The sequence below is a fragment of the Rhinopithecus bieti genome, unplaced genomic scaffold (assembly GCF_001698545.2).
Source record: "Rhinopithecus bieti isolate Rb0 unplaced genomic scaffold, ASM169854v2 scaffold_26504, whole genome shotgun sequence".
In the NCBI taxonomy this organism is placed as follows: domain Eukaryota; kingdom Metazoa; phylum Chordata; class Mammalia; order Primates; family Cercopithecidae; genus Rhinopithecus; species Rhinopithecus bieti.
Genome location: NW_016812891.1, coordinates 3,649,808 through 3,664,931, shown reverse-complemented (window position 1 = coordinate 3,664,931; position 15,124 = coordinate 3,649,808).

The window sequence follows — 15,124 nt, the reverse complement described above, 5'->3', positions numbered from 1 at the left end:
GCATGCATGTTTGTGTGTGTGTGTGTGTGTGTAGCAATAGCTCATAGCTTTCATCGTATTTTCTAATGGATCTCTGCCCCTCAAAATGTTAAGAAACCAGCAATTTGCATCATTATTCTTGTTTGGTATCACATTGGTTAAATAGTTTTTGTAATTTGTCCAAACTTGGTCCGTTTGTGCTACCATGACATAGAACCTGAGACTGATTAATTTATAATGAACAGGAATTTATTGAATCATGGTTTTGGAGGCTGGGAAGTCCATGATCAAGGGGCCAGCATATTGCAAGAGTCTTCTGGTCACATCATCCAATGGTGGAAAGCAGAAAGGCAAGAGAAGGCAAGACAGATAGCAAGAGCTTGAATTGGCAGCCTCAAGCCCTTTTGTGAATGGGCATACATCCATTCACAAAGGTGGAGCCCTTGTGGCCTAAACACCTCCTGTTAGGCACCACTTCCCAAAATTGTGGCATGGGGGTTTAAGTTTCCAACACATGCTTTTGGGGGAACACATTCAAACCATAGCAACTATTTACTATTTAAAGAATTGTTTCTAGGAGAAAATGTGTTCCATCTGTCAGGCAACTGGCTTCCCAAGAGAAATGGTGGAAAACTTCCCATGTGTAAGAAACCAGGGATTGCTATTCTGTCAGAGATGCCCCGTGAACGTGAACAGAGTATGAGAGTTTCACGCTACCCAATCTTATACTTCCCATGCCTGCGCTCCATGTTCCACATCTGATTTCAACTTTCAAGGATTCAGCTTCCATAGTCACCATCCTGGCATATAAGGATTCTCCAATGCAAGCAGTATAACTTCTTTTAAAGGAAAGTTATTTTCATGAACTGCCAAGAGTATGCTTTCAGCTTGAAAAGCTATGTCTCGTTCAATAAAAATGCCTACTATTATCATAACAAAGGAGGAGTTTTGCCTCAAAAACTAGTTTTTTTCTAAAAGTTTATTATCGTGGAATTTTAGTGCTAATTAGTTTTTAAACTTTTTATTACATTCTCGTTGTTGCATACAAAAGGATATCTGTAAAATATGTAACTTATGAGGCCCAATAATCAATCCAGTTTATTTTTAAGACAGAACATTCTAATTTCTTTTCTCTAACAATGACCCACTCAGTTCACGGGGAAGGAACACATTATCTGACATTAATGCTTTCCAAAATTAGCCCCAAAATGACTGTTCAAGGAACATTGTAAATTTTTAATTTTTTTTTTTTTTTTTAGATAGGGTCCTGCTCTGTCACCCAGGCTAGAGTGCGGTGGCATGATCATGGATCATGGCTCACTGCAGCCTCCACCTCCCTGGCTCAAGCCATCCTCCCACCTCCACCTCCCAAGTAGCTGGGACTACAAGTGCACACCCACACACTCGGCTAATTTTTGTATATTTTGTAGAGATGGGGTTTTGCCATGTTGCCCAGGCTTGTCTCGAATTCCTAAGATAAGTCACCCACTTCGGCCTCCCAGAGTGCTAGAATTACAGGCATAAGCCACCATGCCCAGCCCAATTTTTAATCTGTATGTACATATTTTCTTATCAGGCATCCACACTGAATTGATTAGCTTTTTCCTCAAATGGGGTCTCTGTATGCTCACATTGGGGTTAGCTGCTACACATGCCTACTGAGAGGTTGCAGCAGACTTTCTGTCATTCCAAACTGGGGTCTCTGTTGTGTGCCAATAACCATTTTATTGTGCCTGCTTGTTGCAAAACACATTTAAGTGTCTCTGATCACCATGCTAAAACTCACCTCCACCCGAAACAGGAACACATGCCTAGAAACAAAGAAAGACTTTTAGTATACCCATCACCCAAATAGTGCACGTTGTATTCGATAGGTAATTTTTCATCCCTCACCCCTCTTTCCATCCTCTCCACTTCTGAGACTCCAATGTCCATTATACCACTTGGTATGCCCCTGCATATCATAGCTTAGCTCCCACTTATAGGTGAGAACCTGTGGTATTTGGTTTCCCTTTCCTGAGTTACTGCACTTTGGATAACAGCCTCCAGTTACAACCAAGTTGCTGCAAAAGACATTATTTCATTATTTTTCAAGGCTGAGTATTATCTCATGGTATGTGTGTGTGTGTGTGTGTGTGTGTGTGTGTGTGTGTGTGTGTGTATAACATTTTCTTATTATATATATTTTTATATATATGTTTTCTTATGTAATATATGTGTGTGTGTGTATATATATACATATATATATTATCCAGTCATTGGTTGGCAAGCACTTAGGTTGATTTCCATCCTCTTTGCAATTGTGAATTGTGTAGTTTCCCATTATTCCACTGAAATAAGTATGCAGAAAAAATATTCGGAATATTGCCTATGTGATTAGGCTGGGCAACTCTTTTCACTTTTTTTTAAAACAAGAATAGACTTAAGTATACATGAAACTAGGGTAGAAAAACTGGTTATTAATGAAAATGTAGACACAATATTTAACCCTTCCCTTAGGTCTTTAATTTATCATTTAAAGTTACATACCAGGCTAAAGTTATGCGGAACTTTGAAAACATAAAAATGCATGGTTATATTACATAGTCATGCACTGTACAGACATTTCAATCAACAGATGGCATATACAACTGTAGTCCCACAAGATTATAATGGAGCTGAAAAACTCCTATTGCCTAGTGACACTGTAGCTGTCATAACGTCAACTTATACAGCAGAACACATTACTCAGGTGTTTGTGGTGATGCTGGAATAAACAAACCGACTGCACTGCCAGTCACATAAAATATAGCACATGCAATTTTGTGCAGTAAATAATACATGATAATAATAATAAATGACTATATAACTAGTGCATGTTTTTACTATACAGTGCTTTTTATTGTTCCATTAGTGTATACATTTTTACTTATTCAAAAAGTTAATTATAAAATAGCCTCTGGCGGGTCCTTCAAGAGAGATTCCAGAAGAAGGCATTGTTGCATTGTTATCATAGCAGACAGCAGCTCCGTGTGTATTACTGCCCCTGAAGACCTTCCGGTTGGACAAGACATAGAGGTGGAAGACAGTGATATTGATGATTCTGATGTACGTCTCAGCTAATGTGTGTGTTTGTGTTAGTTTTTATCAAAAATTTTTTAAAAAACAAATAAATTTAAAAAACAGAAAATAACTTAGAGGATAAGATATAAAAGGAAATATTTGATGTACAACAGTTGTATGATGTGTTTGTGTTTTAAGCTTAGTGTTATTACAAGAGTCAAAACATTTTAAAAAATAAAAAAGGTTATAAAGTAAAACATTAGAGTAAGCTAAAACTAATTTTTTATTGAAGAAAAATTTTTTATAATGTAATGTAGCCTAAGTGGACAGTGTTTATAAGACCTATAGCCATGTACAGTAATGTCCTAGGCTTTCTTATTCACTCTCCACTCACTCATTCACTCACCCAGAGCAGCTACCAGTCCTGTAAACTTCATCCATGGCAAATGCCCTATGCAGGTGTACCATTTTTTTAAATTTTTTGTACCATATTGGTAATGTACCTTTTATACGTTTAGATAAGTTTGGATACATAAATATTTAGCATTGTGTTACAGTTGGCTATAGTATTCAGTACATTCACATGTTTTACAGGTTAGTAGCCTAGGAGCAATAGGCTTTACCATATAGCCTAGGTGTGTAGTAGGCTATACCCTCTAGGTTTGTGTAAGTATACTGTACGATGTTCACGCAATGAAAAAATCACCTAACGACGCATTTCTCAGAACGTATCTCCATCGTTAAAGTGACACGTGGCTTTACTATTATGGCATTCTTCCTGAAGTGTGTCAGAAAGTTAATTGCATCCTCTGCTGTGCTTGTTAAAAATGGACAGTCCACAGCCTCCTTCAGATGCTCAAGGTGAATAAGAAACTGAGAGTACTGCCAGGAATCTGCATTTTAACAAGCACTGAAGGTGACTGTTATGCACAGTATGTTTGACCACCACTTCCTCCACCCTGATGTGGAGATTACATTCTCTTATTCGTGGCTACCACAGAATAGACTGCAAGTTTGCTTTGCCACCTGCCACTGTACCCAATCTCACCCTAAGGTGTTTCAATGTCCTTGTCTTTCTGAACAGCATCACTCCACGCCTCCATTTCTTACCACTGATTTGCCTCTTAACCAACAGCGCCTCTTAAAGGGTAAGCACTGAATAGCTTGACTTCTCCTTCCCTGACGAAGTAACTTCAACTTATTCAAAAGTTGGCATGAAGCCATGGGTAAGGTTCAGGCTGCAGCACCATACTCCCTGGCTTCAAAATTCTGCCCTGCCATTGACTAGGGGTCTTGCTTTGCACAAATTTTGCTACCTCTGTTTTTGTTTTCCATAAAATGTAAATGATAGTAGGATCTACCTATCAGAATAATTTTGAGGATTTCGTGAGTTAATACATGCAAAATGCTTAGTACAGGACCCCGTATGCAGACAACACTTGGGGAATATGAGAATCACTATGACCTTACCCTGGTTCTCCTAAAGAGGATGCATTAAGCCAAAGGAATGGGTCTTTCTAGAGACATGTTAGAGAGAACTACTCCTCAGCATGCAGGACTGGTGCCTCTCAAGTCGTGTGCCATAAGCAAAGACTCCTCTACTTATAAAGTGAGGTAATTGCTACAGCTTCTTCTTTCAGTCAAAGAATTTGCAGCAGTATGATAATATAACTTGACACTGAACCAGAATTTTAGTATCTGGAAAGCAATGTAATTATGTAGATGAAACATAATGTCTCAATATAGTGGACTACAATCTAGGAATGGTTAAGGGAAGAAAAGGAGGGCAGTAAGGGAGAATAATAAGAGGAAAGTATCACCCCCAGGAAAAGCTATGTGTGTGTGCATGCACATGTGTGTTTATCCTTTCCTTTTTTTATTCTATCTGGCTGCATTGAGGCCATTGTTATCCAGAATATGGAATTCCTGCCTCTCTCGATTTACCTTGTCCTTAGTAGTCACATCTGTATTCCCTAGCATAGCAGCTAGCAGCGTGTGTAAATCCTTTGTCAAATTTTAGAAGAATTTACAGTTATCCATATCACATTCTAGTTCTGCAATGTAGGTGTAGTTTAGATTTATGAAATCATTGATTCTGTTGGCAATTTGTACTTGGACTTGATTGGATACATTCACATCCAAAACCATGGACTCTGCAATGAATTTGTTATCACTTTACATTAGCCTTAATATGTTACATTTCTAGCAGTCAGATTAAAACAGCACAGGAACTTGAATAATTGATTTGTTCATTATTAACCCTGTTTCTATCTTTTAGAAAATCCTCAATATGATTTACGTAATGATTGATGAATGAGTGTAATGAGTGACAAACATCTCAAATAAGGAGGACATTTTTTAATAAAAAGAAAGATAACCAAAGTTACATATAAAAGTGATTCACATATAATTTTGAGATTGAGTGTACAGGAAGTATTTGTTACCCCTATGCTACATGTACCTGCTAATATGGTTAAGAATGCATACTCTACAGTAGGTCTGGTTCCTGACAGTATTTTTTGAAACACAGAAACATATAGAATCAGAATTATAATGCCTGATGATTATTGCAAAAATTTTAAAAATGCATAGAATATGATGAAGAAAAAAATAAAGATAGTAACTTCATGCAATGCAGGAAATTAGGAGAACCCTGCTGGATAATTTGATGCTAATATGAATCCCCAAAGAGGAGGAGAGGTGCTTCTACTTCTGGGTAGAATTATTAGACCGTCGCAGCTCAATGCTCTCGCTGTAATAGCTAGATACAATCTGGAAAATTACAAAAATCATATTTTAAAAAATTAGAGAGCTGCAGAAACAATGTGGACTGCATAAATTGGAATTTTGCTTTGAAAGGCAGAACCACATTTTCTGTAGTTTTTAGAGCACCAGAGACAGAAATCTGACATGTTCTCAGTGGTCTCAGGCTTTGCACATTAAACAGATGGATTGAGTCTTTCTAAAACTGAAACTTAGCCCTGACTCAACTCATTTTCTGATTTAATTGAGGTTCTCATCCTTCCATCTGTCTGCCTGACTGAAAGAAAGGAAAAATGGAAAAGAGTTTGGGGAGCACTTTACTGCTATAAGAAATCATCTTTTATACTACGCTGGTTATGCAAATAAAAAAATGATAGAAACATGAAGCAATGGGAAAATGTGACTACAAAAAATATAGAGTGAAGCAGACCTACAAATGATCCAAATATTGGGCTTAGTATGTAGGGATTTTTAAATGACTATAAATATATTTTTTAGAAAACATAGTAAAGCTGAGCAAGATGAATAAAAAGGTAGAGGATTTCAATAAAGAATTGGACTGTATATAATGAATCAAGTGTATATTTTAGAACTGAAATATATGATATACGAAGTTAACTCATTGTGGGAAATTAATAGTGTACTGGACATGGCAGAAGACAGGATTAGCAAACGCAGAGACTGGTCAATGGAAAATATATATACACTGAAGTAAAGAGAAAAAAAGACACTTGCCCTTTTAACTATGTCCCGTTTATCCATTTTATTCTGTTCTGTTTTATTTTGTCTTTTTTTCTCTTTACTTCAGTGTATATATATTTTCCATTGACCTGTCTCTGCGTTTGCTAATCCTGTCTTTTGCCATGTCCAGTATATATATAAAACATAGAGAGGGAGAAGTAAAATAAAGATAACAAACAAGGCAGAAGGAATATTTGAAAAGAGAACTGGTGAAAATTTTTCAAAACTGGAAAAGACTTCAATCCACACTTACAAAAAGCTTTGCAAACCCCATGAAAGAAAAGTGTAAAGAACACACACACACAGTTATAGCATAATTAAAATGCTAGCAAAAAAAGACAATCAAAGGGAAAATAAGTAATATTACATCTAAAGGAGCAAGAGTACAGAAAGACAGCTGACTTCTCAGCAGACATGGTCAAACCAGAAGGCAGTGAAATGACATCTATGCTCATTCTGAATATATTCCTTAAAAATAAACACAAAATAGGAGATTTTCAGACAAACAAAAGCTACCTTAGTAGGAATAGTAAATGGAAATTATTTTTCCAAACTTTTATTTTGGGTTCAGCAGTACATGTGCAGGTTTGTTACATAAGTACACTTGTGTCACAGGGGGTTGCTGTACAGATTATTTCATCATCCGGGTACGAAGCCTAGTATCCAATAGTTAATAAATGGAGATTTTAAGGAGAGGGAAATCTTTCCTAGTGGGAACCACAAAATATCAGAAAAAAAAAAAAAGGAAGGCAAAAGAAAGAGTAAATTAGCATGCAAATATTTTAAAAATAAAATGTATAAATAAATATGTTTAAAATGAATTTCAAAATTACTACAGAAATGGGATATTTAAAATGCATGATTAATCCAACAAAGATGAGAATAAAAGAACAATTAACAGATGGAAATAACATAAAATAAAATAAAGTATAACAATCAAACAAGAAAATGATAGGTATAGGCCAAAGCATATTAAATATAAACCAGCCAAAGACTTCAGTTAAAAGACAAAGAATTTCAGACGGGATTAATAAACAACCAATGGACAGCCAAGAAGTTATATTTGACTTCAAAGGCCTAAACTGTGTTTCATGTCCACTAAAAACCAGATTAAAAGTGTGATTAATTTTTTACTTGTGTCTGTATCATGTAAGCATAAATACTAATTTTTGCTCTACATATCCATAAATGTCATTTTTGATATTAACACTTAATATCAAAAATTTTCTTTAACCATGGTTTCCGCAAATTCAGTCATTTCCATGAGGGCAAATAACTCTAGATCTTATTATACAAGCATTCACATTATAACCAGAACACAAGTGCTAAATATCTGTTCCATGTACTTTAAAGTTCATTATAAAATATAAATGAGTCCATAAAGATGTTAACTCAGCTATGGTTTTTGCATGCCCAGACTCAGTGTAAGGTGCAGAATGGACTCTCATGGCTGTCTTGCCTCTACTGAATATTTTAGCAAGTTACATAATATGTAGAGTGTTTAAGAAAGGTATATATAAGGTTTGTTTGTTTGTTTTGTAACATAATTATATTGTAGCATACAGAAAACAGAACTGCTACCTTCTCATCCAAATGGTCTGTAGAATTCATGTCCCTTATAGTGGTCAATTAAAGTCAATATTTATTCATTCATTTAATAAACAATTTGATTTTTGTTAATGTCTGTCATGTTAGAGAGAATTAATCTTGTAAAAAACGTTTTATAAAATGCCGGAAAGTATTATAAATAGTCTGATGTTCTGTGGTTTATTTTCATGCTAGAGTTTGTACATATTGGTCCAGTAATAAAATATCCTTAAACCTAAAAGAAATAAAGTCCCAAGTATATGCTGTTTACATGAGATTACATCTGAATATTACATGAGATTACATCTGAATATTACATGAGATTACATCTGAATATTAAGAACATAGAAAGTTTGAAAGTGGCCGGGTGTGGAGGCTCACGCCTGTAATCCCAGCACTTTGGGAGGCCGAGGTGGGTGGATCGCCTGAGGTCAGGAGTTGGAGACTAGCCTGGCCAACATAGTGAAACCCGTCTCTACTAAAAATACAAAAAATTAGCTGGGCATCATGGCAGGTGCCTGTAACCCCAGCTACTTGGGAGGCTGAGGGAGCAGAATCGCTTGAACCCGGGAGGTGGAGGTGGCAGTAAGCAAGATTGCTCCATTGCACTCAAACCTGGGCAACAAGAATGAAGTGAAACTCTGGCTCAAAAAAAGAAAAAAAAGAAAGAAAAAGAATGAAAAAGAAAGCTATTATATTAACATCAGACACATAAAACTTTAAAGGCAAGTCAAGAAATATTACTGAAGATAGAGAATAGCGTTTTATAATAAAAGAACTAATTCGACAGAAATATTAAAATCCCAGAAAAAAAAACCCTAAATGCATTTCATTTTTAATTAGGAGGTACATGTTGATTTTATGAGATATGATGACTGCAGGAACCAGGTTGCTAAGAATTTAGAAATGAGTGAAGGTGAATAGGAACAGGGAGTGTGGGCTCTTTGCTGAGTTTAGATGAGAAAGAAAAAAGATAAATCAAGAGTCGGGCAGCACGCGGTGGCTTACGCATGTAATCCCAGCAATTCGGGAGGCAGAGGCAGGCGGATCACCTAAGGTCAGGAGTTTGAAACCAGCCTGGCCAACATGGCGAAACCCTGTCTCTATTAACAATACAAAAATTAGCCAAGCGTGGTTACGTGCACCTGTAATCTCAGCTACTCAGGGAGGCTGAGGCATGAGAATCGCCTGAACGCGAGATGCGGAGGTTGCAGTCAGCCGAGATTGCCGCCACTGCACTCCAACCTGGAAGACAGAACAAGACTCCGTCTCAAAAAAGGAAAAAAAAAAACAGAGAAGTCAAAAGTCACTGAATGTGAAGGTTTTAAGAGAGAGACTTGAGTGTGAGTTAAATTCACATGAAAGTCTTTAATATTTTTTGAAAAACAATATTGCTACTGAATAGCATATTGTTCATCTGTGTTGTGCTATATGTAGGAGTAGGTTCACAACATTGCAAAGCACATTTGAAGGGCCCACCTTGTCCACTCACACTGTGTGAATTTGGACAACTCATTGACCCTTTGAGCCTCTATTTCTCCTATTTGAAAATGAAAATATTAATATTGACCTTACAGGATTGTTATAAAAAGTAAACATAATTTTTAAAGGAATGTGCTTTGTAAAAGAAACACTTTATAAAATTACAAGATAAATGCAGCTTACCAAACTAAAGAGACACAGTGAAGTACAGTGAAGAAAGTATTTGAAATTCTACTCTCGACACAGAAGACAGGTGATACCTGCATTTTCAACTGAGGTACTGGGTTCATCTCGCTAGGGAGTGCCGGACAATTGGTGCTGGTCAGCTGCTGCAGCCCAACCAGCAAGAGCTGAAGCAGGGTGAGGTATCACCTCACCTGGGAAGCGCAAGGGAGAAGGGAATCCCTTTTCCTAGCCAGGGGAACTGAGACACACAACACTTGGAAAATCGGGTAACTCCCACCCCAATACTGTGCTTTACCAAGGGTCTTAGCAAACGGGCACACCAGGAGATTATATCCCACACCTGGCCGGGAGGGTCCCACGCCCACGGAGCCTCCCTCATTGCTAGCACAGCAGTCTGCGATCTAACACAAGGCAGCAGCGAGGCTGGGGGAGGGCCACTGCCATTGCTGAGGCTTAAGTAGGTAAATAAAGCTGCTGAGAAGCTCGAACTGGGTGGAGCTCACAGCAGCTCAAGGAGGCCTGTCTGTCTCTGTAGACTCCACCTCTGGGGACAGGGCACAGCTAAACAACAACAACAACAACAACAAAAAGCAGCAGAAACCTCTGCAGACGCAAACGACTCTGTCTGACACCTTTGAAGAGAACAGTGGATCTCCCAACACAGAGGTTGAGATCTGAGAACGGACAGACTGCCTGCTCAAGTGGGTCCCTGACCCCTGAATAGCCTAACTGGGAGACATCCCCCACTAGGGGTAGACCGACACCCCACACCTCACACGGTGGAGTACATCCCTGAGAGGAAGCTTCCAAAGCAAGAATCAGACAGGTACACTCGCTGTTCAGCAATATTCTATCTTCTGCAGCCTCTGCTGCTGATACCCAGGCAAACAGGGTCTGGAGTGGACCTCAAGCAATCTCCAACAGACCTACAGCTGAGGGTCCTGACTGTTAGAAGGAAAACTAACAAACAGGAAGGACACCCACACCAAAACCCCATCAGTACGTCACCATCATCAAAGACCAAAGGCAGATAAAACCACAAAGATGGGGAAAAAGAAGGGCAGAAAAGCTGGAAATTCAAAAAATAAGAGCGCATCTCCCCCTGCAAAGGAGCGCAGCCCATCGCCAGCAACGGATCAAAGCTGGTCAGAGAATGACTTTGACGAGATGAGAGAAGAAGGCTTCAGTCCATCAAACTTCTCAGAGCTAAAGGAGGAATTACGTACCCAGCGCAAAGAAACTAAAAATCTTGAAAAAAGAGTGGAAGAATTGACAGCTAGACTAATTAATGCAGAGAAGGTCATAAACGAAATGACAGAGATGAAAACCATGACACGAGAAATACGTGACAAATGCACAAGCTTCAGTAACCGACTCGATCAACTGGAAGAAAGAGTATCAGCGATTGAGGATCAAATGAATGAAATGAAGCGAGAAGAGAAACCAAAAGAAAAAAGAAGAAAAAGAAATGAACAAAGCCTGCAAGAAGTATGGGATTATGTAAAAAGACCAAATCTACGTCTGATTGGGGTGCCTGAAAGTGAGGGGGAAAATGGAACCAAGTTGGAAAACACTCTTCAGGATATCATCCAGGAGAACTTCCCCAACCTAGTAGGGCAGGCCAACATTCAAATTCAGGAAATACAGAGAACGCCACAAAGATACTCCTCCAGAAGAGCAACTCCAAGACACATAATTGCCAGATTCACCAAAGTTGAAATGAAGGAAAAAATCTTAAGGGCAGCCAGAGAGAAAGGTCGGGTTACCCACAAAGGGAAGCCCATCAGACTAACAGCAGATCTCTCGGCAGAAACTCTACAAGCCAGAAGAGAGTGGGGGCCAATATTCAACGTTCTTAAAGAAAAGAATTTTAAACCCAGAATTTCATATCCAGCCAAACTAAGTTTCATAAGTGAAGGAGAAATAAAATCCTTTACAGATAAGCAAATGCTTAGAGATTTTGTCACCACCAGGCCTGCCTTACAAGAGACCCTGAAGGAAGCCCTAAACATGGAAAGGAACAACCGGTACCAGCCACTGCAAAAACATGTCAAAATGTAAAGACCATAGAGGCTAGGAAGAAACTGCATCAACTAATGAGCAAAATAACCAGTTAATGTCATAATGGCAGGATGAAGTTCATACATAACAATATTAACCTTAAATGTAAATGGACTAAATGGTCCAATTAAAAGACACAGACTGGCAAACTGGATAAAGAGTCAAGACCTATCAGTTTGCTTTATTCAGGAGACCCATCTCACATGCAGAGACATACATAGGCTCAAAATAAAGGGATGGAGGAAGATCTACCAAGCAAATGGGGAACAAAAAAAAAGCAGGGGTTGCAATACTAGTCTCTGATAAAACAGACTTTAAACCATCACAGTTCAAAAGAGACAAAGAAGGCCATTACATAATGGTAAAGGGATCAATTCAACAGGAAGAGCTAACTATCCTAAATACATATGAAATTCTACTCTCTTTAGAACTTCAGAAAACTTTATTTTTTTCATACACACTTAAGACAGTTTCTATATTTTTTTTCTGTACTGGCACTTTGTCTACAAAACACAAATTTGACTTGATACAGGAATATTCCCAAGAATTCTTCATATGCCACTATTTGCATTTTGCATTTTTAGGTGTGCCTAGGACGTCAGAGTGTGCTTCACCATGCAAACACCATCTCCTGTCACTGTGATTAGATTGCCAATTAGAGACATTTTAGTCTGGAAATCCCATGAATTCTAATAAGGTAGTTATTGGGCTTGTGCAGGAAGATTACAGCACAAAACAATGTAGAAATAGATTCCTATTTAGTATTACCTTGTCACAGAAAATAACAGTAAATACCACAACAATACTTCAGCTGATGACAGGAGCTAAGCAAGCACTGCAGTAGGGAAGTTACTTGGCAGATAAAGGACCTAAGACATAAAACACTAACATTTCTGCTCTATAAAATACAAAACCCTGGATCATATCTTCCTGACATTTTCAGCAAATCCAGAGACACTTGATGAGAAGAGGACAGAGCATGAAGTTATAAATTAAAAAGCAAGGGACAATCCTGGTTGATGGGAAAGTCATTTCTCCTCTATGTTCTTGTCTTACAGAGCACAGGAAATGCTTGCTATGGTTAATGATGCCAGTGGTGGCACCATCACTTCCTCAGTGAACGGTTATCCTCAATTTAAGTTGGCTGCTCCAATTCTTCAACATCTCATGCTGTGTAATTTCTATGAAAGCTCAGACATTTCCACTGGACAAATATCCTTCTTTGTTCAAATATGGTCCTAAATTCAAAGGAAAACCATAGAGTAGAGTAGGAAATAAGCACATCAGCCAGCAAGACACTGAGCACACTGATCTAAGAAACAGATGACAAAAGTTCTTAAAAAACCACATAGCTTTTGCATAACGTACTTGATAAAAATCACATAATCTTTCTGCAACTCAGTATTCCCAACTCTAATTTTTTAACCCACCCTATAGGGTGATAGACTAGAATGTGGTTTATGTGTTACCTTAACAAAACAAACTAAATAGCCTAGAATGTCTTTACCTGAAAAATTTGGGTTAAGACCAGCCACACACAAAAATTTGCATGTGACATGGGAAGCAGATGTAAAAAAGCAGCCCCTGCACTATAAGGGATGACATGGTTTCAGATTGCTTAGCAGATGACAGTATGTCTTCACTTCATTGCCCCACGTGCATCTCTCCTTCCTGACCGTCGATCCTACTGAACATATATAAGCACAGTCAGGCCAACAAAAGCTCAGGATGCTATAACAAAATACCAAAGACTAGGTGACCTAAATTACAGACATTCACCTCTTACAGTTCTGGAGGTTGGTAAGTCCAAGATCAAGGTGCCTACAGGTACCATTCTTGGTGAGGGCCTTCTTCCCAGCTTTCACTATCTTCCTGATGTATTGTCACATGGCACAGAGAAAAAGCTCTGGTGTCTCTTCCTTTTCTTTTTTTTCCTTTTTTTTTTTTTTTTTTTTGAGGCAGAGTCCTGCTCTGTCACTCAGACTGGGGTGCAGTGGTGCAATCTCAGCTCACTGCAACTTCTGCTCCGAGGTTCAAGCAATCATCCTGCCTCAGCCTCCTGAGTATTTGGGATTACAGGCATGCACTGCCATGCCCTGCTCATTTTCACATTTTTAGTAGAGAGGGGATTTCACCATGTTGGCAAGGATGGTCTGGAACTCCTGACCTTGTGATCCACCCACCTCAGCCTTCCAAAGTGCTGGTATTACAGGCATGAGCCACTGCTCCCGGCCTCTTCCTCTTCTTATAAGAGCAATAGTCCCATCGAGGGACTTCACCCTCATGACTTCCTCTGAACCCAATTACTTCTCAAAGGCTCCACATCTTAATACCATCACATTGGGGGTTAGAACTTCAATATGTAAACTAAACTCTGAGGGGTACACCAATACCCCTATAACACCTGCCTTGAAAAAACTGTATCTTCAAATTTACAAAACTGAAAAATACACATGAAGTTATTATTTTAATGTGGCTTAAATGCCAAATTAAACACCTTTTTTGAGTCGTTCTAGTTATTGGACAGATTTTTATTAATTTCAATTTGAAGAAATTCCGTGGAGGCCATAGTAACTGAAATTGTAATTAAGCTCTTAAAGTTATAGTTAGATTAAAAAATAAATCATGAATTTTACATATCACTTTCAAACATCATAATGGGGACACACCACATATTGTCCTTATGCAGAAAACATTGCAAAACATTTTAATTCCTTCACATAATTTACTGTTACTAATATCATAATTTTCAGTCCCTAAAAGCATGAACTAGTTTCTACTATAATGTGAACAGTAATGTAAATTGTAGCAATCTAATTAATGCTTTAAGAGAGTTGCACATATGCAAATTTAATTACAATATGAATTTTTTGATTATGCAAAATATTCCTTAGTTTTCGTGTGCAACTATTACAAATATCAGACTAAATCACTTAAGTTGCTGAGAAGGATGGTATAGTTTGTGTCAGACAGATTGAAGCTCTATTTAAGAAAAATAGACAAGCCAGATCAACACAAAGGCTTCTATTTAAAGCTATCAGGCAGCTATGGAAGCAATGAGGACTAGAGAAGCTAAAATTCCGGAAGGGTATTATTTCTGAGGACTCTGTTCTGTTCCATTGGTCTATATCTCTGTTTTGGTACCAGTACCATGCTGTTTTGGTTACTGTAGCCTTGTAGTATAGTTTGAAGTCAGGTAGCGTGATGCCTCCAGCTTTGTCCTTTTGACTTAGGATTGTCTTGGCAATGTGGGCTCTTTTTTGGTTCCATATGAACTTTAAAG